At 43.8% G+C, this 22117-nt stretch overlaps 1 protein-coding gene across 10 annotated transcripts in view; it reads right to left on the bottom strand.

The window, feature by feature from the left end:
- The window catches only part of AOPEP (aminopeptidase O (putative)), a 348074-nt gene that overhangs the window by 45359 nt on the left and 280598 nt on the right, over positions 1 to 22117 (bottom strand). The window contains exon 15 of one of the 10 annotated variants that reach the window (XR_004424616.1): positions 18660 to 18844. The exons of 8 other annotated variants lie outside the window; for them this stretch is intronic. The gene's annotated coding sequence lies outside the window, so the exon portion shown is untranslated. Of the gene's footprint in view, positions 1 to 18659; positions 18845 to 22117 lie in introns of those variants that run through there. One more of the 10 variants, XM_033122524.1, reaches the window with a different exon arrangement.

The raw sequence follows: 22117 nt of genomic DNA, 5'->3' as shown, positions 1-22117 counted from the left end.
CGTGTGGCCCCACCTCCACGAATACGCAACCTGGAGGGAGTAGAGAAGTGTGTGTCACCAGTTAAGTGTCTCTTGGAACACGTCGTCAGAACTCAGTGGAGGAGAAGAGAGTAGTGAAAAGAAGACAGACATCCCTGCTTCCCCTTTAATCTCAGGGATGGAGACAGGTTCCGGGAAAGAACTGGAAAACGTGGAGCCTTAGGCCGTGGGAAGCAGCCCAAGATGAAACACATCTGGGCCCAGGCCTGGACATTTTCCCTTAGAAAAAGGTGCTTATCATGCAGCTTTACAATGGTCTAAGGCTAGAAGCTAAACTTGGCTTTGTGTTTGATCATCTGTTTTATTAGCAGAATTGCAACATGGCCCTCCTTCAACTCTAGTTCTCAGAAAACCATTCCTGGTAGCAGAACAATTCTAAAGGGGAAAAATAAAATGCAGAATAAAGAGGCTGGGCATTCAGGGTTACAAAGGACAGGAAAGTAATGGCTGTTTGATTTTGTATGGGCAATCGTCCCCATCAATGTAGGAGCAAGCTTCTGGGGAGGCTGTGGCCTCTTGTGGCCTGTCCCTGTGCTCCTCTCCCCACGACTGAGGCCATCTGGGCCGAGGACAAACCAGGCAGCGACCTCTTGCTGCTCTGTGTGTGGCAGGGCTGGCACAGCCTGCGCTCCCTTCCTCCACTTCCTCTTACACGCGCCCCTAATGCTGTTCTTATTATATTCCCGGAATTAAATTAAAATAGCATCTTTAACATGCTTTGGTTCTGTGGGAAAAGGAAATATATCAATCATGCAGTAACTATAAAAACTTAACATCCCCCAAACTGTTTTTACAAACTCTGAAGAATAAAAAGTGGTGTCAGCAATCATCTGCCATCACAGATCCTTGTTCCCGACAGTGAAGAATGCCGGTTGCTATTCTAAAGGTTTTTCTTAAAATTATTAACATGAAATATGAATGACTGACTTAATAAATAGACAAATGTGATGCCCGTAGCAGGGATAAACAAAACAGCAAACTAAGTTTTTTCTGTTTGTACACATTTTAAATTCAGATTTAAAGTTTGTGCAAAGTGCCCGGAAGCTTTGGAGAGAAGTATTATTTAAGCAGAACGTTGCATGTTGCTGGTAGGCTGGAACTGACTTAACATTGTGACCTAGTTCTTGGTGAAGCCACCAATAGTTAATATTGAAGACAGCCATGCCAAAATACACAAACTTATAATCTGTTTCTATTTAGTAGCACAGTGTATTTCTTACTGACTTAATATTTGTAAAAATACCATGCCTAAACCTGCCAGTGCAATTTAAGCCCCTTAATTTTTTGTGCTGTGAAATAAAGAGTAACTTGCGATCACCTCCTCTGAATATGGGATTAAAGGTAAAGATGGCAGGATGTCTGGCTTCCTCTTTACAGGAGAGTTTTAAGCCAGGAGGCCCTGAACGATTTGTCTGGAGGCACAAAGGTTAGAAGCCTGGTGCCAGCTAATCCCCAGAGCCCGGAACGTTGCTATTACTAGACGGAACAAATTCAATTGTTAAAAACTATTCTTGTAGGTCGTATTTTTTTTTTTTATCCCCACAATATTACTTTTATTTGGGCCTGTCTCAACTAATCACACTGCTCAAGATATAGACTCCAAAGCATATAAAGCAGCCTGGCTGGTCCCCCCTCCTAGCCCTCCCTGACAATATACGGTTAATATTAAAAGGCACTGAACACATAGCACGGAGGATCCATCTGACTTCTGTTCACCCAGTAGGTCCACAATAACTCTTTTTTCAAACCTACGTAGAGCCTAACGAGATCACTTAGATTGCCAAGTTCACTGGCAACCTAATTAATAAACCCTTCCTGTCAATAAACTCACCAAGATTATCCTCAAGTGCAAATCGCCAACAGTGGTATTAAGTCACCCTGACTCTGGGATTACTCCTGTCACCTCCCCCTGGTGGCAGGGGAGGCACCGATAAGCACCTGCCCACCCAGAAGTAACGACTAGGGAGGCCAATAAAGTCACATTCAGGAAACCATCTAGTACCTCTTCAGGAACAGAGCTTGCTGCTGGCAATAACAAGATCTACAAATTCTTAGAATCTTAATGAAGGACTAATTAAAAGTACAGGAAAAGAAATCTCCCTTAACAATAAAAACCATTCCCATGAGGAGATCCCTTCTCTTGTAGGGGCCCCTGCAGGCAGAGTACCCATAATTTGCTTTCATTATAGAAATAGTCATCATTTTGCAACAAAAGGAGTTATTTACAATTGCTTCGTCTTCATTTCCTAGGCTTAACCACCAGAATCTCTAACGGCCATAGCCAGGCTGTGGCCAGGATGCGTTTGCTGTCTTTACCAAGGGCTGTAACAAACGGGTTATGTCTATCGTTTTATTCAGGTTTTTTTGGGGGGAAGTGTATGTATGTGTTTATATTCAGATTTAAAATTTGTGCAAGTTGCCTAGAAACTAAAGCACAGAAGATTTCATAGCCTAATGCATGTTAAATAGCACCTGGTGGAAACAGTGTTTCCCAAGTACACTCTGGGCTGGGCTCATTCCTATCTACTCTGTCATTCAAGGTTGATGGTATCTAGCTTTCCAGGGAGTTTGCTGAGTTACACCATCACTTTTGGTATAACTGGAGAAAAATCAGTGTCTTTTTTCAAACCCTGCCTGAATGCACTTTATTCTTCAGGAAACTTATATGCCTTCCACTGTGTCAAGACAGCATATGTAGCTTTAGATTTGGGTGATACAGGCCTAAGTGGCAGAGGACCTACTCTACACAAAGCATGCGTGGGTGGGTGGGTGGAGGATGGGTGGGTGGGTGGGTGGGTGGATGGGTGGGTGGGTGGGTGGGTGGGTGGATGGATGGGTGGGTGGATGGGTGGATGGGTGGGTGGGTGGATGGATGGGTGGGTGGATGGGTGGGTGGGTGGATGGATGGATGGATGGATGGGTGGATGGATGGGTGGATGGATGGGTGGGTGGGTGGGTGGGTGGGTGGGTGGATGGGTGGGGGGGTGGGTGGGTGGGTGGATGGGTGGGTGGATGGATGGGTGGGTGGATGGGTGGATGGGTGGGTGGATGGATGGGTGGGTGGATGGGTGGGTGGGTGGATGGATGGGTGGGTGGATGGGTGGATAAGTGGGTGGGTGGGTGGATGGATGGGTGGGTGGGTGGGTGGAGGATGGGTGGGTGGGTGGAGGATGGGTGGGTGGATGGGTGGATAAGTGGGTGGGTGGGTGGGTGGATGGGTGGGTGGGTGGGTGGATGGGTGGGTGGGTGGGTGGAGGATGGATGGATGGAGGATGGATGGATGGAAGGATGGATGGATAGAGTGCAGGAAGGTTTCCCACACTAAAACCATTCCCACACTGAGCAACTATCATCCAAAGAGTTCCATGTATTTTGTACATCTCTGAGGTGCCACCATTCCTCACCATGGTCACTCCTGGTCACATTTTGTAAATGGGGGCTCAGTCAAAAAGTTGGTCAGGATCACCGTCAATCAGAAAGGGAAGCCAGACTAACCCTTAGGAATTTATTAGCTTGTTCTGCCCAGGTAATGAGCTCCGCTTGTGATTGTAATGTTGCCACAGTTCTCAGGAGTAAGAGCTTCCTCTCTCCATGAGGGTCTGAAGGCTTGCAGAGAGCAGCTGAAGAGAACAAACAGTGCTGCGGGCTTTCCTTTTTAGTGGAGCAGACTGAACCATTTATTACTCCTAAAAATCCTCTTTTCACAGTCCTTCTGCAATCTCCAAGAAGAAACCGTGCCCAGAACGAATGTTATGCCTTCTTTACGCCACAAAGTTAGGAGTGGAAGAGAAATGTGAATATCCCAGGGCAAAAAAATGCAAGTTAAACTTCAAGGAAAACACCTAAATTCATTGGGCTTTGGTGCCCAAGACACCGTGCTTTTTATACCATAATCTCAAATAATAAAACCCAGCACATCCTTTATAACCAGATGTGGCAATACTATGGACAACTTTAGGTACCACAGACAAAAATATTTTTCATGGTTATCTGTCCAGCCTATCATTTCCTAACAACGAACTCTAATCAGCTTTCGGTTAAAACAAACAAAGGATGACTTCTGAAAGAATTCTTAAGATAAAATGGTTAGAGGTTGATAAAGGAAAATCCTTTTTTTTTTTTAAGCCACAATAAAGGTTAAAAGGTGGACAATACTTATTTCCCTAAACTTCTTTTTAAAAGTTACTCATAACCAAACTACCAACAATGCTCCGTGGTCTTTCAGTAAAAAAAAACTTCAAAAGCCTCTATGGGATCTCTGAAGTTTTCAGGCCCACGCTTAGGCTGAACATACCTCATACCATACCAGTGTGATGTTCAAACTAAACAGCAGCATATCTGCTTCGAAAGTTTAATAGGTGTGACCACTTTTTGCAAGTGGCACATTGAGAATGCATATCTTGCCAGATCACAGTGACCATCTGATTCCATAACAGCTGACTGGGCAAGGATGACACTCAGGGCACCGATGGTTAAGGAGCTGGTGGCTGGGCTGAAGAACAAGTCATAGGGCTCTAAACCCCCAGCCTCCCAGGCTGACTCCACGCCCAGTGTCTCGAGGTCAGACGTGGAGCTCGGGACAGCACTGCTCCATCTCGCTTTATGCCATGCCCGCTGACATTCGTAATAAACTACAGCAGTCTCCCCCCCCCAAAAAAAAACCCCAAAAAACTCCCCATCATTCTGACATCTGCTGAAAATAATGAAATGCCACATTTTTTAAAGTAGATACATATTTTATTTTATATCCAATATTTATTTATATAATTAGGGAGTAAGGAAAGCTTTTCAGGAAAAAAAAAGATTGAACACCTTCATAAGGGATGAAAGACCCTTCCCCCACACTCCATTATGATTCATGTCATTTTAAGGATTGCTACTCTTAGGAATTTATTTAAAATTGAGGATTTTTTTCCATAGGCAGAGATTATAAGCAAGTAGGGACCTAACATAAACTCCGTCTTCATGAATTACAATTCAAAATGTAAAATCCAAATATTTTATTTTCATACTTTCAAATAACTAATTAAAAACAAAATGTCCTGAGAAATCAGTGGTAAGATCTTGAAAAGCAAGCAAGGTCACTGGAAGATTCCAGCTGCCCTGAAGCTTAGACTCCGAGAAAGTGTGCTCGCACGGCTCACACGCACAGCAGCACAGGGAAGCCTTAATTAAACACAGCGGAGATTCCTGTAAACATCTCCATCACCATAGAGCGCAATCTCGGGGGCTGAAACACAGATATTTGTATAATCCTTTGTATTGAAGACAACTCAGTGCTTCTGATGTCACAGGAGCCCTCCTGGGGTCTGCAGTCACGGCTCTCATGTCCACTTTCCGGGTGAATCACTTGAAAGCACACGGTAGGAGGGGTGTGGGAGAATAAATGACGGGGGGGGGGCACTTTTACTGACAGACAAGCTATGCCACACAGCAGTTTCTTTAAAAAATATTATCTGAACCTGGAGTCAAAGGGATTCATTCAAGAAACAGCAAGTCACCAGAACAGATGAAATTCCTCAGAGACTGACTTCTGCTTAGATCTTGAAGATGTTGCAGTTGGTCCTCAACGTGAGTCCAACTATTCTGGTTACTGACTACCCCTACCGGATACACAACAGGGGCAGATTTTTTCAAATATGCCAACAATTAAGGACCAGTTTCAGGAGAAAATCTGGGTGTGAGTACTGTTAAAAACGGTTTTCTTCCAAATTATTAAATGAAATGCCAGGTATGTAGGATGTCTTCCCACTTCTGTCCCAGGTTCACAACAAAACCAGAATCCTATCAATCAATACAACCCAGCCATTAGCACTACAGCAAAGCCTGCCTGTCAAGCTCCTCTGTCTACAGGTCCAAATGACATCATCGAAACAGTATCTGTTTATCTCAATGTAGCTCAAATCAAAGACTGTCAGTTGATCAGAATTGAAAGCATGCCTGTTCCAATCTTTCTTCATTAAAAACAGGAGGGTATTTACATCTTCCAAACGCCTTCAGCTCACATCACAAAACTGATGAGGTGAATGAGGCCTCAGAGGTCACAGTGTGTGGTTTAACGGGAAATTACCAATACCCGAGCAATTTCAGGACTCGCTCATCTTTACTTTTAAACCGATTCCACCTACTCCCTTATGCCGTTTCTGCCACATTTATAATTCTCAAATTATAAGAAGCATGGTCTCAGGTTCTCTCATCTCTGTGATCTGCGTCAGAGTTCTCGATGGACATTTACCAGCTTTGTCCTTTGGCATTCTGACGCTATGCTATCAAATCAACGAATGTTGCCAGGAAGGAGAAAATGGGAGGAAAAAAAAAATGTTTCAGTGGGTGTCTGGATCTATTTTCTTTGTCAAGGATCCCCTTTATGAAAACACCTGGCCAAGCTATCATTCAAAAGTATAATAAGAATAAAGTTGTAATAATCACTGCCTACATCTTGGCTTTGAACAAGAAATCAGAATATGATTATATTTCAAATATAACTGAAAAATCCCTGGCCTTCAAATACGTAGCCTGAGAACAAAGCACCATGAATGTCAGCACTTGGAGCCAATCTTCTAGTAGAAGACAAACGGGGGCAGGTCCTTAGTATGTCATTTAGAAAGCAATGCTCTCTTTTCGATGGCTTCACTGCACTAACAGCAAAACAGGGAACAGAACAACATACAAAAATTTTAAACTCCCATGTGGTTACGTAAATAAAATTTGATATTACAAATTTCTCTTTACAGTACACCAAACTGAATTGCTCACACATGGAATTTGGGGCATTTAACTTCTGGCTATACAATATGGTTTTTACTGTTCCTGTATGTGGGAATTGTTACGTATTTCACACTCTATTCCAATTTCTCAAAATAAATACAAAAAAGTGTTGTGATTCGCTCAGTCTTGCCGAGGACTCAATGTAAACCTCCTATTTCTGAATGTCAAAAATTTCCCACGTACTCTTTTTGGTGAAGGGCATATTAAGTAGGTCAAAGATGTGCCGCAAAGATGAACAGCACGGCGTGGTGGGGCTATTCTTAGCTACCTGTGTTGGCTGAAGGTGCCGGCTCCTTCCCCCAAAACGGCTCAGGTATGCCTCCCACTGCACAGTTTCCAGCTTAAATCTCCCTGAACGTTACGTGGGTGCCCTAAAAACAGCCTTCTAAAATGAACTCCAGCGTTCTAGTCCTTGGCTCATTAGGAAAATCCTCATCCCCGTTACACACACATCCCTGGTCAGTAAAGACTTTGGGACTCTCTCAGGGCTGCACATCCTATAAAATCGGTGCTAGGCTATTTTATCATAGAATAAAGGCACAGTAGTGGGGATAACTACAAATCACCCAGCCCTGACTTCATCCAGTCGTGTATTCACGGGTTTGTTTCAGTGAACACGTTTTATTCCTAAAGAATGCCTATTATTTACTAGTTGTAAATAAACTAGCGTCTGGCTCAACTGAAATGTGCCAAAATGAAGTCTTGTGCCTTGGAGCCACCTATGATACAGCACGGGGCATATGCTGGGAGAACACTGGCTCTTCAGATTAGGTACCATGGGACACCCAAGGAGAGGGTGACCATCACCATCTTCCAATGGTCGCCCAAAGGGCAGAGGGAAACAGCCACCCTGTGGCTTCAGTGTCAATACATACGTCTTTGAATGGCAGAACTTTCTTAACTGAGAACACACCTGAGAGGCACGTTTTAGAAACAGGGCTGTAGGACCCGACTGGTTTCCCTGGGGGTACATGCCCTCTCTGGTCATGAAGGGACGGGCCTTCGGATGGGCTGCTTGAGGCCCAAAGCAGTTGCCCTGCACCTACAGAAGGCCCGCTGGCCCCAGCACCCCACGAGGGCCAGGATGTGTTCCTACAGCTCCGGGAGGGGCAACCAAGAAAGGAAGGCACGCTCCCAGCAGATGGCCGCAGTCAGGCAGGGCTCGTGGGGTTCTTTCTCAGACACTCAAAACAAAACACGTTTCCAGGCCCGCTGAGTCATGCTGGAGGGTTTCTGGACCATCACGCATTAGTTTGGTATCCTGGGACATGTGCTTTCGGGTCAGGCCCTTCCATGTTATGGGTAATACAACAGGATGAGAGAAACCACAAAGTACAAAAAGCTACAGGGGACCCAGCAATTTATTCATGTCCCCTGTAAGCACTGGAAAAAGATGTCTTTAGTAGAAACACGTGTAATCAAAAGAAATAGTGGGGGCTGTGAATATCAAGGCCCCTCAGCCGTGGTGCACGGTCCACAAAGAGGAAAACCCCCAGACACCTGGGACAAGTTGCAAGATGGGGAGCAGAGAGTGTTTACTTGTCTGAATTGAGATACGTTTCCAAAAGTGAACCTGAAATGAATGACCCAGCAGTGTTCGGGAAGCATCCATGTTCCCTCTCCCACTCTCCGGGAGCCGGGCTGGAACAGGACGTGAGGTGCTCAGGCGAGCTTTAGCAACTGTTTCCTCCTGGGAGTGAGCGCCAACAGCCCCCTTCATATTCAGGGGCGTGCAGCTGTGACCTCACGTGTTACCAGCTGGCCACTGTCAGGGCACCAGCAGCGAGCTGTGGTCCCGGCCTCGGATGGAGGGGGAGGTTTCAGGTACCAGCGTCTATAAAAAATTGCTCTGTGGGACTTATTTTCTTCTCACATTAAAATGAAGACTTACGTGACATCATTCTGGCATGCTGGGAGCACGTGTAGCACACCCACCCAGAAAATGTCCCGCTACTGGCTGTTTGTGAGAGAAGGGAGCCCACTGAAGCCCCATGACATTCTTTTGAAACTGAAAAGCAATACATGAAGAGCAAACGCAGAGATGTGCACTGACTCCACTTCACTTAAGTAAATACAGGTAAATGTACAGAACTCTGTTAATTACCCAAGTAATTAATGCTCGTCACGCAAATGTGTACTTGACGTGCACTCTGTGCACGGGGTCTGCGCCTGCCCACCCCAGGGGTGACCTGGGCACTTCAAACGCCACACTTTCCACTAGCCTAGCACCACACCTTGCCCTGAGGGGTTTTCACCTATGTCGAGAGCAAGATGGTCAGAAAAGCCAGCCTGGCCGACAATAAAACAGAAAACACCAAAGAAGAGGCAAAGCATCAGAGTTACAACCCCTTTCAGGATTCATTTATGCTACTTTGAAGTCAAGACTATTTGCATTTTAATAAAAGCCAGAAAACAGGAGACGGCTGTGGAGCTGCGTATTCCTTAGAAATACGTTGGGAATATCAATTTCAGCATTACTCTGAAAGCAGAACATAAATAGCCCCACAGTTAATTGCTGAACAGAGAGGCTCATCTTCCATAATTTCCATATTGTGACTACGAACTCCAAACACAAGTCATGAGGTGGGCTGGCAGCATACCCTCAGATCTTGAAATGGATGTCAGTTTGAGTCACATTTGGACAGGAAGAGGAAAAACAGCAGAGCTGCTGCCACATTACATCGATGGTCACACATGAAGTTCACGGTAAAAGGAGCACAGGCATGCATACCTCGTTTTGTTGCACCTCGTTTTACTGCACCTCACAGATGTGCTTTTTACAGATTGACGGCGAGACCCTTCACCAGCAAAAAGATTGCGATTCGCTTTACTGCGGTCTGGAACTGAACCCACAATATTTCTGAGGTCTGCCTATAATCCACAAACCCTCTCCCCCAATCCTACGCCCATTCATGGGAGCACGAGATCAGATCGCAGTCTGCATTTACAGACGTTTACTCCAGGACACAGGGGATGGGTTGCAAACGGGTTTAGTTAAGGTGTGCAAGCTCTGGGCAAAGTCTGGGCTACGGCTGAGGTGACATGCCGAACTCCAACATTCATCATCAGTCAAGTTACTTTTCATGGTAGGCACGGAACAGGTACAAAAAGGCGGAATTTCAAAAATCACTGAATTCAATTAACTAAAAAATAAAAAGTAGCCCAAATAAATCACCTCTGGAAGTAGAGTCACAAATATAAAACACACTCCCTTTTTCAATAATTATTTTCTCTAAGACTTAAAGGACAAATGCCAAAATATTAAGAGTAAGTAGCTCTCTGGATGACTGGATTACTGGTAGTTTTCCATTTTCCTTGATGCACCTTCATGTATTTTCTCAATTTTCTCTAATAGTATCACTCTTATAATAAGGAAAAAAATGTTAATTTTCTTGGCTCAAATTGGTTTGTTTGAAACTAGAAGGGGGCAAAATACGCTAAACTGAAATAAAAATACAGGAAACGTACCAAACAGAAAACGAAACGTGGTTACTTTGCACAGGAACTGGGGACACACTAAGTAAGGGCTGCAACGATCAACTGGGCACTCAATACAGAGTTCAGCCATCTGTGCAACGCAAGGAGCCTCGTCCATCAGCCTGCTGGGCATACGTAGCTGAAGCCACCCTGCACTTCACTCAGGTTGTACCAGGGGACTCTCAAAGGCCTATGCCACGGCGTAGTGGAAACTCACGTTCTTATATTGGTTATTACAGATGAAACCAAACTAAAACTCATTCCAGCCTCCTGTCCCCAAGGAAACCTTCCTCAGCCGCTCCCATGATATGACTGAATTAACTTTTCTCCTCCTCACTGTGTCCCTGATAAGCTACTGGAGAAGGTGCTTAGAAACATAGAAATGTCCAAAATAACAGTGGAAGGAGAACCATTATTAGAAAATCTGTAACCTTCAACCAATGCTAAAATCATGAGGAGCTGGTGAAGCGCCACGTCTCTCACACCCAGTGGTGAAGGAGTGACTGGCACGGCGCCAGGTGGCCTGGAGTGATGGATGGATGGATGGCAGGTATCCGAGAGCCCAGGAGGGCACCGATGGCGCAGGGGGGTGACATGCAGCACGCAGGGAGAAGGGCACAGACACATGAGGGCTCCCCGTCATGCACCCTGCCGAGGACACACAGGCTTGGGAAGGGGCCACTCGAGGTGGCCCAGGGTCACAGGTGCTCGTCAGGAACACGCACACAAGCGTCGGCTGGGAAACTGAGACTCGTAAGATGACTTAATGCTGTGTCGAGGCAGCGCCCATCAGGAATTCGGTGACATCATCAGGAGGCCGGGCAGCCTGATTCTTCACTCTGGTCTCTGCCCTATACCTCTCAGCCACATGTCTGCTCAGAAATGCGGGGCTGGCCTCTTCACATCCTGTTTTCCCCTAAGGGTGCTTGGTGACGGAGGATTCTTCACTGGGGAAGGTGGCTGAGTCCTGGGAATACCATCCCACAGAGCCCACGAGAGAATCAGTGCACAGAAAATGCGCGCAGCTCACTGACAGGCAGCCCCTCACCCCCCACAATGACCTGAAAGCTTTGCTCCCTGCATCCTCTGCGGGCTGCTACTGCCGCCCGCCACCTCTGCCAGTTCCCTCCCCACACACATTAACATTTCAGCCACATGGACATAAAAGCGTGTTGTAACCTGGAGCCAAGGCTCTCGCGCTATCAGAAACAATGCCTCACTCTTTAAACTATCTTAAAACAATAATAGATACAGTGGGAGAGGGGCCTTCATACAATGCCCCGTCTATAACATAAAGATGAATTAAAAGGAAAGTCGGTCAGAATGCATTAATATGGATTTCAGGATTTACAAGCCTGAGTGCCCTACAAGACACATGAAGCAGTGAGAGGCCCGAATCCCCGGGAACACACAGCTAGTAACACCACTGAAGCAGGTATGCCGTGTAGTTACTCACACACAAAAGCATCCCCACTGACAAGATTTTCTGGAATGGCCAACAACGCTTGGAAAAATTCAACGAAGTACAATCTGTCCAGATTCACCTGGCAGTTGCATTCCTAGAAAATTCGTCAACCATGCAATTAAAACCATGCATATAAAAGAGTTAGGTTCCAAGCTCAAACACTGGACACAGATTTTCTCCTGTATAATTCTCCCACAGGCAGCTGAGGGCTGTGCGGGAGGCGGCAGAATCCTCACCGCGCTCCAAAGTGCAGAGCATGGACTTGGCACCGGAAGGCCAGGTGTCACAACCACTGTGACACCCAAGTGTGCCCCATATAAAGGAGAACCACGCCTTTATACCAAACTGGCCCCACCTGACCAAGTGCCTATGGAGGCTAGAATTCACGCAAATTGAGTTCAGCTCAGGTTGTCTATTCAGATACCAGACCATAGGAAAATCATCTCTGCGGCTGGTCCCCTCCCACAGACTCTGCCCGTTGGCTGCCTGGCCCTCATCCTTCCCTCTTGATACGTCATGTGCCCCCTGGAGAATATTATCTTTACCTGGTCACTGTGAAAACCAACTCTGGACAAGCACAAAATCAAGACAAACTGGCCTTCAATGAATGTCCTGAGACACATGCCTCTGCCCCTCCCCAAAAAGCAGTCACGACCTTCACCCACGAGGGAAAGGCTGTTTTACCAGAATGCTCGGTCATGACTAGTTATATGACTTATTTAGAGAAATAAGTTTAGGGGAAAAAAGAAAGAAAAACAAGTTTATTTGATAAGCTCATTGCCAAAATAAAACATATCTTCAAATCCTAGAATAAAACAAAAATAATGAGCAATTTTCGTTCTTTAGTTCTGAGAGTGCACAGCGGTCCCTGCCATGTCAAATCACATAAATTCTTCTTGTACAGCTTTTGTGACACCTTTGGGAATAGCCCTAGCTGCATTTTTAATAAAGAACCCTTAAAAGCTACCTAATTCTATAAACTGGAAGGTTCACCATTTAATTATTTTAAAGCATCATAAAATATGGTTCTATAGACATGTGTGTCAACTCTATATTAAAACGATGTGTATAATCATAACTATAAACTCACAACCTTTGGTTTGAATAACAGAGAAACTAAAAAAATGAAAAGTCCAAAAAAAAAAATCCCTTCTCAAAGTAAACTAATTTAATGTTGATAGACAATTAACATCACATACACACACACACACACACACACACACACACACACACATACCCCTTCCACACTTTATATCAAGTCTACAAGAAAAAAACGTAATTAAATATAATATTGTTAAACTTAGTACAAGCATGACTGGTGGTAGAACCTAGAGATTAGAGAGGACAGAGTACCTAAAAACTACAATTTTAGTTAACCTGTGTTCACAATGCTTGAAAAATTGCAAAAAATTTGCAAAAAATTGCAAAAAGTTCCTTGCTTTGTTTTGTTCGTTAAAATATCAAATAAAAGCCAAAAGTTAAGATTATTCCTTAAATTATTCCTTAGCCTGTAGTAAGGATGTGGAGTACCTGGAACCCTCACATATCACTGGTGGGAATACAGTATGGTGCAGCCATTTTGGAAAACAATCTGGCAGTTTCTTAAAAACATAAATGTAAATTTACTGTTTGACTCCTAGATATGTACCCAAGGGAACTACAAAAACTTGTGAGTTGGGCCGGCACGGTGGCTCAGACGGTTAGAGCTCCATGCTCTGAACTCCAAAGGCTGCCGGTTCGATTCCCACACGGGCCAGTGGGCTCTCAACCACAAGGTTGCCAGTTCAATTCCTCGAGTCCCGCAAGGGATGGTGGGCTCCGCCCCCTGCAACTAGAAAATGGCAACTGGACCTGGAGCTGAGCTGCACCCTCCACAACTAAGACTGAAAGGACAACAACTTGAAGCTGAACGGCACCCTCCACAACTAAGATTGAAAGGACAAATTGACTTGGGGGAAAAAAAAAGGCCTGGAAGTACACACTGTTCCCCAATAAAGTCCTGTTCCCCTTCCCCAATAAAATCTTCAAAAAACAAAAAAAACAAAAAAACTTGTGAGTTGTTGTAGCAGCATTATTTATGATAGTCCCAAACCAGAAACCACCCAAAAGTCCATCAGTTAGTGGACAAAATGTGGTCTATCCACAGAATGGGACGCTACTCAGGAATAACCAGGAACAAACTATTGACACCTGCTACAACCTGGATGAACCTTAGAAACATTACGCTAAGTGACAGAAGGCACAAGCAGAAGACCACATATTATGTGAGTCCATTGATATGAAATGCCCAGAAAAGGCAAATCTATAGAAACAGAAAGCAGATCGCTGGTTGCCTAGGGCTGGGGACAGGGGAGAAACGTGGCGTGACTGCTAATGGGCACCAGCGACCTTAGCGGGATGATGGAAATGCTCTAAAACTGCACAACTTGGAAAACTGACTCTCAGTGATTTGTAAGGTATGTGAATTACACCTCCAAGCCGTTACACACACACACACACACACACACAGCCCTGGGCAGCTCTGAGGTGTTACGTCTGTGTTTCGGTTGTCCTTCTTACTTTCTCGACTCCAGAGTGGAAAAGATGACATCAGACCATTAACATTATGAGAATGCAGAATTTTGCTGTTCAATTTCCTCTTAAAGATAATAAAGGAGCACGGGGAAGGGAGGCACTCAGGGGGAGCACATAAATCTGCTCTTTCCTCATTACAGAGTTCACACCAGGTCACAGCCCTGTTAGCTGGTAGCCATGAGCAGCTTACTTATTACTGCCTGCTGCCAGCGGGGCACTGCTGGGCCTGGGAACCCAAAGTCCACCGTCCTGCAAACATAGGACCTTTGTGATGGGCAGAGCCAGGCCAGGCACGAGGCTGAGCGTGATAATGGACACGCCAAACAGTCAGGAAGTGAGAATCTCGGGAAATTCTTACGTTTAGTTCATGTACTAAAATCTAATACAAGCCAGTTACCTCCCAAACCTCAAGGTTAGGTTTTGTTAAAATCAGTATCAACTTAATTTTGCAAAAAAAAGCTCGTTCTGTGCCCAGACACGACCTGTCTCGCCCTCTCCTCCCATCCCCTGCCGAGATAACTGTCACCGGGCACCTACTCCACGCATCCACTGCTTTCCTCAGCTGGGCAGGCCTCCCGGCCCACGTGCCAGCTCCGCCCGGCAGTCCCATGGCAGACCCTGCGCGGCAGAAAGAGCGACCAGCCGGGGGCCAGTACTGCTGCTGTGGACGAAGATGGGGCCCTGGGGTAGAGCATTACCTGGGAGAAAACAGAACTTTCCAGCAGCCTCCTCAGGGCCCACACTGCCCGACTGCAAGAACCTGCAGCTGAACTGCTGCTTTCTGTCAACAGAAGTTAAGAATATTCCAGAATGCCAAGGACAAAGGACAACAACCAGCAGTGTGTTCTTATGATTCATTCCCCTTGGTCCCATCCCACTTTTTCTCTCATGCCCTCATCTCTATTTAAAATAAACTTCATAGGGTGAGTAAAAGTGGCAACCTGTAGAATCTAATAGAGCTCGCTGGCGAATGTAACATTTGACGTGAAGATCATCCTACGTCAAAAAAATCTTTCCCCATAAAAAATTCAAGCATGCTCATAATTTAGAGGGCATGCCGAGTTTCAATCTTTACAATCAGGAAGCCAAAGTCAGTCCACTGGATTTTCTCCAGTGACCCTTTCAACTACTTGAAAATGATGTGGATTATCCAATAATGTTATGGCTTACCTATAAAAATTTCTCTCTAAAAAATATTGATCCTGATTTCCAGAAGCAAGGACAGTCTGCGAAGCCTTTTAACATCACGCATAACATATTACTCACAGTTGAGACAAATACCCAGCCCATTCCTTCCGTGGATAAGTGGGTTTCTATTGGTCAGTCAGCGCCTGGGGATTCTACGTCAGTTGTACATAAGAATGACAGTTATTGTAAACTCAGACCACTATTGCTGCTGGGGAAAAAAGTCTCTCAGTACTTGTTTTTGAAAGCTTCCTGGAGCTCAGGACACCAGCAAACACTGTATTTCTGGATGGCCAGAACTTTTGCAAACTCAGATCACTTTAATTAAAACCTGAACCAAAATCAGTAAAATAACTCTGATGACTTCAACTAAAACTCTTTGGAGGACCCCAGTGGAAACTTCCAACAGAATCCGAGGCAGTGCTTGCCTGGGACAGAGCAGGCCCCACACCGCAGGCTCCCTGGCTCATCCTGGGAAACAGGTGCACCTCTATGAGAGGCTGGGACCTGCCAGAGAAGAAAGTGGCCACCAACCTGGTCTTAATGCTGAGGACACTTCCACTGGAGTTCTAAACATACGCTCTCATGGCCACTTTTCCTGTGGCTACCTTTCTTGGTCTATCCTATTGGTTCTCAAGGCTCCTCCTCATAATACACCACAGATGACAAAGGATTTTAAACCCTGGAAATGACACTGGAAAAGCCCACCACCAATAATATTAATAATCACTGTATTACTAATGACGTGAGCTATGACCCAGTGGCATTTAGCTCTTGCTAAATGCTTTACAGAAACTGTGGTACAGATGAGAAAACCAAGGCTTACACAGGCCAGTTTGTCCAAGTTACAAAACCTGGTAAGGGGTGAAGATGGGATTTCAATCTGCCTTCTCTCCAGCACCTTTCATTTTGCTGGGAGGGAAAGGTGCATTCTACAAGTCTGAAGCAGCACATTATCTACCTGTATGTTTTCACTTGCCCATTTTGGGCACTATCCTTCTGTATCTGCTACTTGAACTGCAGAGAAAACACAAGAAGCTTTTTTCCTAAACCAAAATACTGTATTCCTACTCACTTTGCCCTGCCAACAGTACATAGAGCGCTGAAAACATAAACCTTTCATAATCCAAGTTCAGCATTAGTTTTATCCATACTTTGGGGATGGAGAAGCCATGACTTGGCCTGCAAGCAAACAGCCAAGTCAGTCAGAGAGGCGGCAGAAAAACTTAACTCTAAATCTTCAATACATCAAGGAATGAATATGCATAAACATGGAAAGCAGCCTTGAATTTTAGAAAAAATAACAGTGTACACATTTAAAAAAAATCTTCACAGACTGAAGAAAAGGCATTTGTGAGATTTCCTTTAGTGCCTTCCAATATAAAATGCTTCGTTATCTGGTCACACTTGTTTGATTTTAAAAAAACATAACAGTTGATGTCGTAGTTGCTTGGTCCATGGCAAGTGTCACATCAACCTCAAATAACCTGAGCCTTGTAAAATTCACTAATTTAATGAAAAGTGAAATTTCAGGTCAAGTCTTGCAGATAACCAGCAGTCTCCGCACCGAGTGCCAACCTCTGGAATGACAGTCCTCAAAATCTAACCAAGCCACAACGGCCAGGTCCTCTGCAAACCAGGAAAACTCCCTCACTCTGAGCGTGCTTCTGGACCCAAGGGACTGCCTTGTCGGGTATCCTGAGTCCCACAGCCCTTCTTTCCCTGCTTTCCTCACTGTCTGTGCCCCACAACACAACCAAGGCCAGCTCGACATGTCTCCTCCCCAGCAACCTAAAACTGCTCCTTCTCCACACCTCACTTTGGGGAGCCGCCCGGGCAGACGGTTGAAAAGAGCAAAAAAGAGGACACACCTGTGTCTCGTCCCAGGTCACCCTCCAGCTCCAGACCTCAAACCTCTCGGGGCCTCCACATTCTCACATGTAAAGTAAGAGCTGGAATTTAAGCGGTAAGGCTTCCTTTACGTCTACAACTCCAGTCCTGTCCAGCCTCCCAAACCAACTGACACCTGACTTGTTCACATTTCCACGTGACATTCTCCCCCTTCTGTTTCCTCCCTGTGGCCCAGCACACTCAAGTATGTAGGACCTCAAGTAGCTTTCGTAACACTACATGCACTAGCACACTGTTCCAGTTGCTTTGATTTATAATTTTTCCAGTTATTTTAGACAGCTCCTTGCTGGTGGTGATTTTACTTTCTGAAGTTACCTCAACTTTTAGTTCTTCCTGATGTCCTGTGCGGCAGCACGGTACCAAGATGAGATTTCCACAGACACAAAAACCATAATCTCTTTAACATTTAAAAACTCAACATGACCAAGAATCATTTCAGAGAAAATCATCATTTCACAGTTACCTGTAGTACAATTCATTTTTTGCCATGAAGTAAATTAAAACACTGCAACCCTATCTTGCAAAACAAAACAAAGGCGGCTAGAACCTTCCTGCAGACAACAAATAGAATGTAAAGTGACAATGAAGGAGGAGATGTGCCCAATATTAAATGATTTTCATTAACTGGATAACTGTATAAGCTCCATCAGCCTTCAAAAAAATTTCAAATCAAAGTAGTTTGAGCCAAAGAAATAAAAACAATGACTTACTGAGCATAAAAATGATTGTAGACTAATCTAAAATGGAACTTTGCTAGAAAAACCGATGTTATCAACAGCCTGAAGAACACTGTGGGTGCTCCCAATTTGAAATAGGGACAATGACAGTTCACTCTCCTCAGGTGACAAACTGAAGAGCGATGTAAACGAAATGAGGCAGTGGCTCTGAGAACTACAATTGGTCATCTTGAGTACAAAGCCAAAACACAGAGACCAAACACACAGACTTGTAAAAGTACTACTGCTGTATTTGCTGCAAGTCAAACAGCAGTTACAGGAAGAACCAAGCCAATTTAGTTTCAGCTTTTAATTAATTTTAAGAGTATCTTCCGGTCTCATTGTCATGGAGAAGAAAAATGTAAATAAATGGTATTGCTATCCACATGCCATCAGGAAATCAGCCTTTCACAATCTTCTTGAAGAGCTGCTGTAAGATGTATTAAGTATTTAGTAAGGGCCAGCTGTCTTAGATAAGTCACCTCACTTAAGTCCCACAAGGCTCTGGTGAGGTCGTATCTTACCCCTTTGAGAGAATGACATATGGCGGAGCAGTGGACGTGGGGCCAGGCCTGAGGCACCCAAGCCACCCACAGCACTGCAGCTAAGGAGCAGAGAGGGTCACTTCCCCAAAGCACTTAGCACAGGTCTGCAGAAAACAACTGGATTTCATCAGAGGACATTCCAGGGAGGCGAAGGATGGATCATTCTACAAAGATCAAAAGAAAAGCCACACTTAACAAGGCTATGAGGACACAGAGGACCCTGAGTCACAGGCAGCCAAGATCTGAACAAAAGCAGGTTACCAACCGACCACAACGGAGGCACAGGGCTAGAGGCTCTGTGGCTCATTTCGGGATCTGGGGCGAGACATTTAGACTCTCCACTTACTGCGCTACTGCCTTCTGGTCTGTAAAATGGAGGACAAAGCACATTAGGGTGTCTGGACACTTTCTGGTCCTCGTAAGAAACAAAAGCATTAAGTATAAAAGCATGATTCAACACCCACAGGAATGACTAAAATGAGGAAGTCTGATAATACCAAGTGCTGATGGAGCGGTAGAGAAACTGGGAACCTTAAACACTGCTGGTGGGAATGTAAAATGGTGCAGCCATTGTGGTAAGCAGTTTAGCAGTTTCTTAAAATGTCAAACATATACCTACTATATGGCTAAGCCATGGCAGTCCGAGGTGTCTACCCAACAGAAGTATGTCTACACAAAGACAGCTAAATCATTATTCATAATAGCCAAACTACCAGAAGATCCAAATGTCTGTCCACCAATAAATGTTGATAAACAAAATGTATATCCACACAACAGAATATAACTTTATGAAAGAAAAGAACAAATTGCTGATACATGCAACACTGCTGAACCTCAAAACATGATGATAAATGAAAGAAGCCAGATCCAAAAACTTAAGTTCCGCATGATTCCATGTATATGAAATTTCTAGAAAAGGTAAAACTATCAAAAGCAGATTAGTGATTGCCTGGGACTAGGGGTAGGGCTAGGATTTGACCACGAATGGACACGAGGGAACATTTTGGTGATGGAAATGTCCTAAAACCGAATTGCAGTGAGGGTTCACAATTGTTATCAGTTTCTTAAAACTCAACAAACTGTCTATGAGTGAATTTTATGGCATATAAAACATGTATGACGTATAACTCGACAGTTGTTCAGAGAGAATCAGAACCACCATCTGCCGCTGTGTGTGGAGTACTCAGCATCCTTCACCTTCATTGTTGTATGAATAAATATTCTTCACCACTGAAAACTAAAGCTTGTGTGTGTGTCAGTTGAGAAAAAAAATCAGAAATCAAATTGTCTATGAACACAATCCAGAGGCATGTTCTGTTTCTCTTCTGGATTCTTTCTGCTGTTTTTTGTTAATATCTCATGCCCTTCATGGATATCATTAACTTCTTTTCTTGGACACCAACGAAAATTGCCACAGAAAATTAAAAGCATGAGCTTTATGACTTTCAGTTATAAATGAGGCCACATAAAATGACTACTGTTGCCTTTTTTATGAAAATGCCATCAGAATAAAAATACATATCCTGAGACCATATTTTCTTCTCATTTTATATGGTTTCCCTGGCATTAGTTATTGCAAATCAGTATGTTTCCCTGCTTTCATATATATAAAATCTGAATCTTCACAGGTGTATGACATAGAACTTAATGCTCTGAAAAATCAACGTTTCTTGATTTATAGAACAATACATAAAATGTTAATAATGATTTGGATATATACTTAATAAGATTTTTGTGGCCCACTTGACAAGTCCATTTGTTTTCATCATCAGAAAGATACAAGGGGTATATAGCTATTTTTTAAAAAATGCCTTTAAAAAAAAAAGATGCTGTATCTGTGGTGCTGAAAACATGGGATGCTTTTTTAATGACAGAACACAACACACAAAAATCACGAGAGGGAAACTCTGAAGAGCTCTGGAACTTGAAATCACCACCCCTAATTCCATAACATGCTCCTTTCGCACTTTGCCTTGGAACGAAACATTAGAGGGAAGAAAAAAAAAACCCAAAACTTAACAATGCAAAAAAAGAAAAAAGTGTGCAATAGATTGAAAACTTTATGCCAAGTTCAGAGGGAGCCTAAAAATTTGCTGCAGCACTTTGGTTTCACATTAGTGAGCCAAAGACAAATACTAATTTCACAGTTTCAGTATGGTCTCATGGAGTCAATCTGAATTTGGAAAACAAATCATGGCATCTTCAATCTTACAAAATAACAAAAGTTGGATGAACTGAAAACAAACATTTGTATCCTGCTATCAGCCTGACCAAGGCTGGTGGGTAACACAAAAAGCCCAAGTAATATGTGTTCCTTTCCTTATAGAGATCCAAATTGTTTTGTGCACCTACCTATTATAGCTGAGATAATGGGTCTGATTCAATTGTTTTCTACTCTTTAGTTTTTTACTTCTCAACTGTAAACTCTTTGAGGACTGTTTTCCATTCATCTTTGTACTCTCTACTCCTTACTAAAGGCTTTGTATGTTGTGGATATGCAATGAAGTTAGTAAACAGTTTAAGTAAATATAGACCTTAATAAGGAATGTGTTATATAGAGAATTACAGACAGTATTACATTTCTAGCCTTGGGTTTCCAAATCATTCTGATTCTTAAGTGTCAGCAGAATTTCTATGATGGGTTCCAGCTTTACTTGCAAAACATGGATGAATTTATTTTTAAGAATCACATGTTCAAATAAAGACACTAACACTATTTATATGTACATCAATCAAACCCCTATCTGTGCTTACAAATCAGGTAAAAAGCATTAAAATGGATTCAGTTGATTCAATTACCCAATTTCCCACCATAACTTCCAGCCTGCACGCTTAAAGGGTTGCTTTATCAAAACAAGGCCCAGGCATGGAAACTCTAGTCTAGCGTAGCCTCAGGTAACATGCATCATGTGGGCATGTCCTTCGTTTGTGCTACACTGGTTTGGATTTATTTATTCCGTGCTGCTTTGTAAATGATCTCTGATATGTTGTGTGCTTTATCTTCCATGGCCAGAAAGGACATCTCCCGTTTCTTTGCTGTTTTCCAGCAGCTTCTTTCACAGGGTCTTATGTACCACAAATCCAAGAAAACATGTTGGCTAATTAGACTGACTTGGGTTTTCAGCTCTCCTCACTATCTGGAAAATAAGTCCTTTAACTTTTTGTTCTGTGTATTGTTCCATGCACATATAAACTAAGATCATGTAAACTCAGAGATCTGTGTGGGGAACCAACATATGACCAGCAAGAGTCTGAGCAGAATGAAACAGAGATGGAGTTTTCTAAATGAGATACTTTTGAAAAGCACCACAGCGTACAGGCCAGTAGTTCACATGCGTGGGTGCAGACAGTCTGTTTACCATGTAGAATCAGGGTGAGTTTATTTACTGCCAGGACACAGACAAAAAACTTGAGACTGTCTACTTTAGATGTCTCAC

The sequence above is a fragment of the Rhinolophus ferrumequinum genome, chromosome 12 (genome assembly GCF_004115265.2).
Source record: "Rhinolophus ferrumequinum isolate MPI-CBG mRhiFer1 chromosome 12, mRhiFer1_v1.p, whole genome shotgun sequence".
Taxonomy (NCBI): Eukaryota; Metazoa; Chordata; class Mammalia; order Chiroptera; family Rhinolophidae; genus Rhinolophus; species Rhinolophus ferrumequinum.
This window is presented reverse-complemented; position numbering and strand designations above follow the sequence as displayed.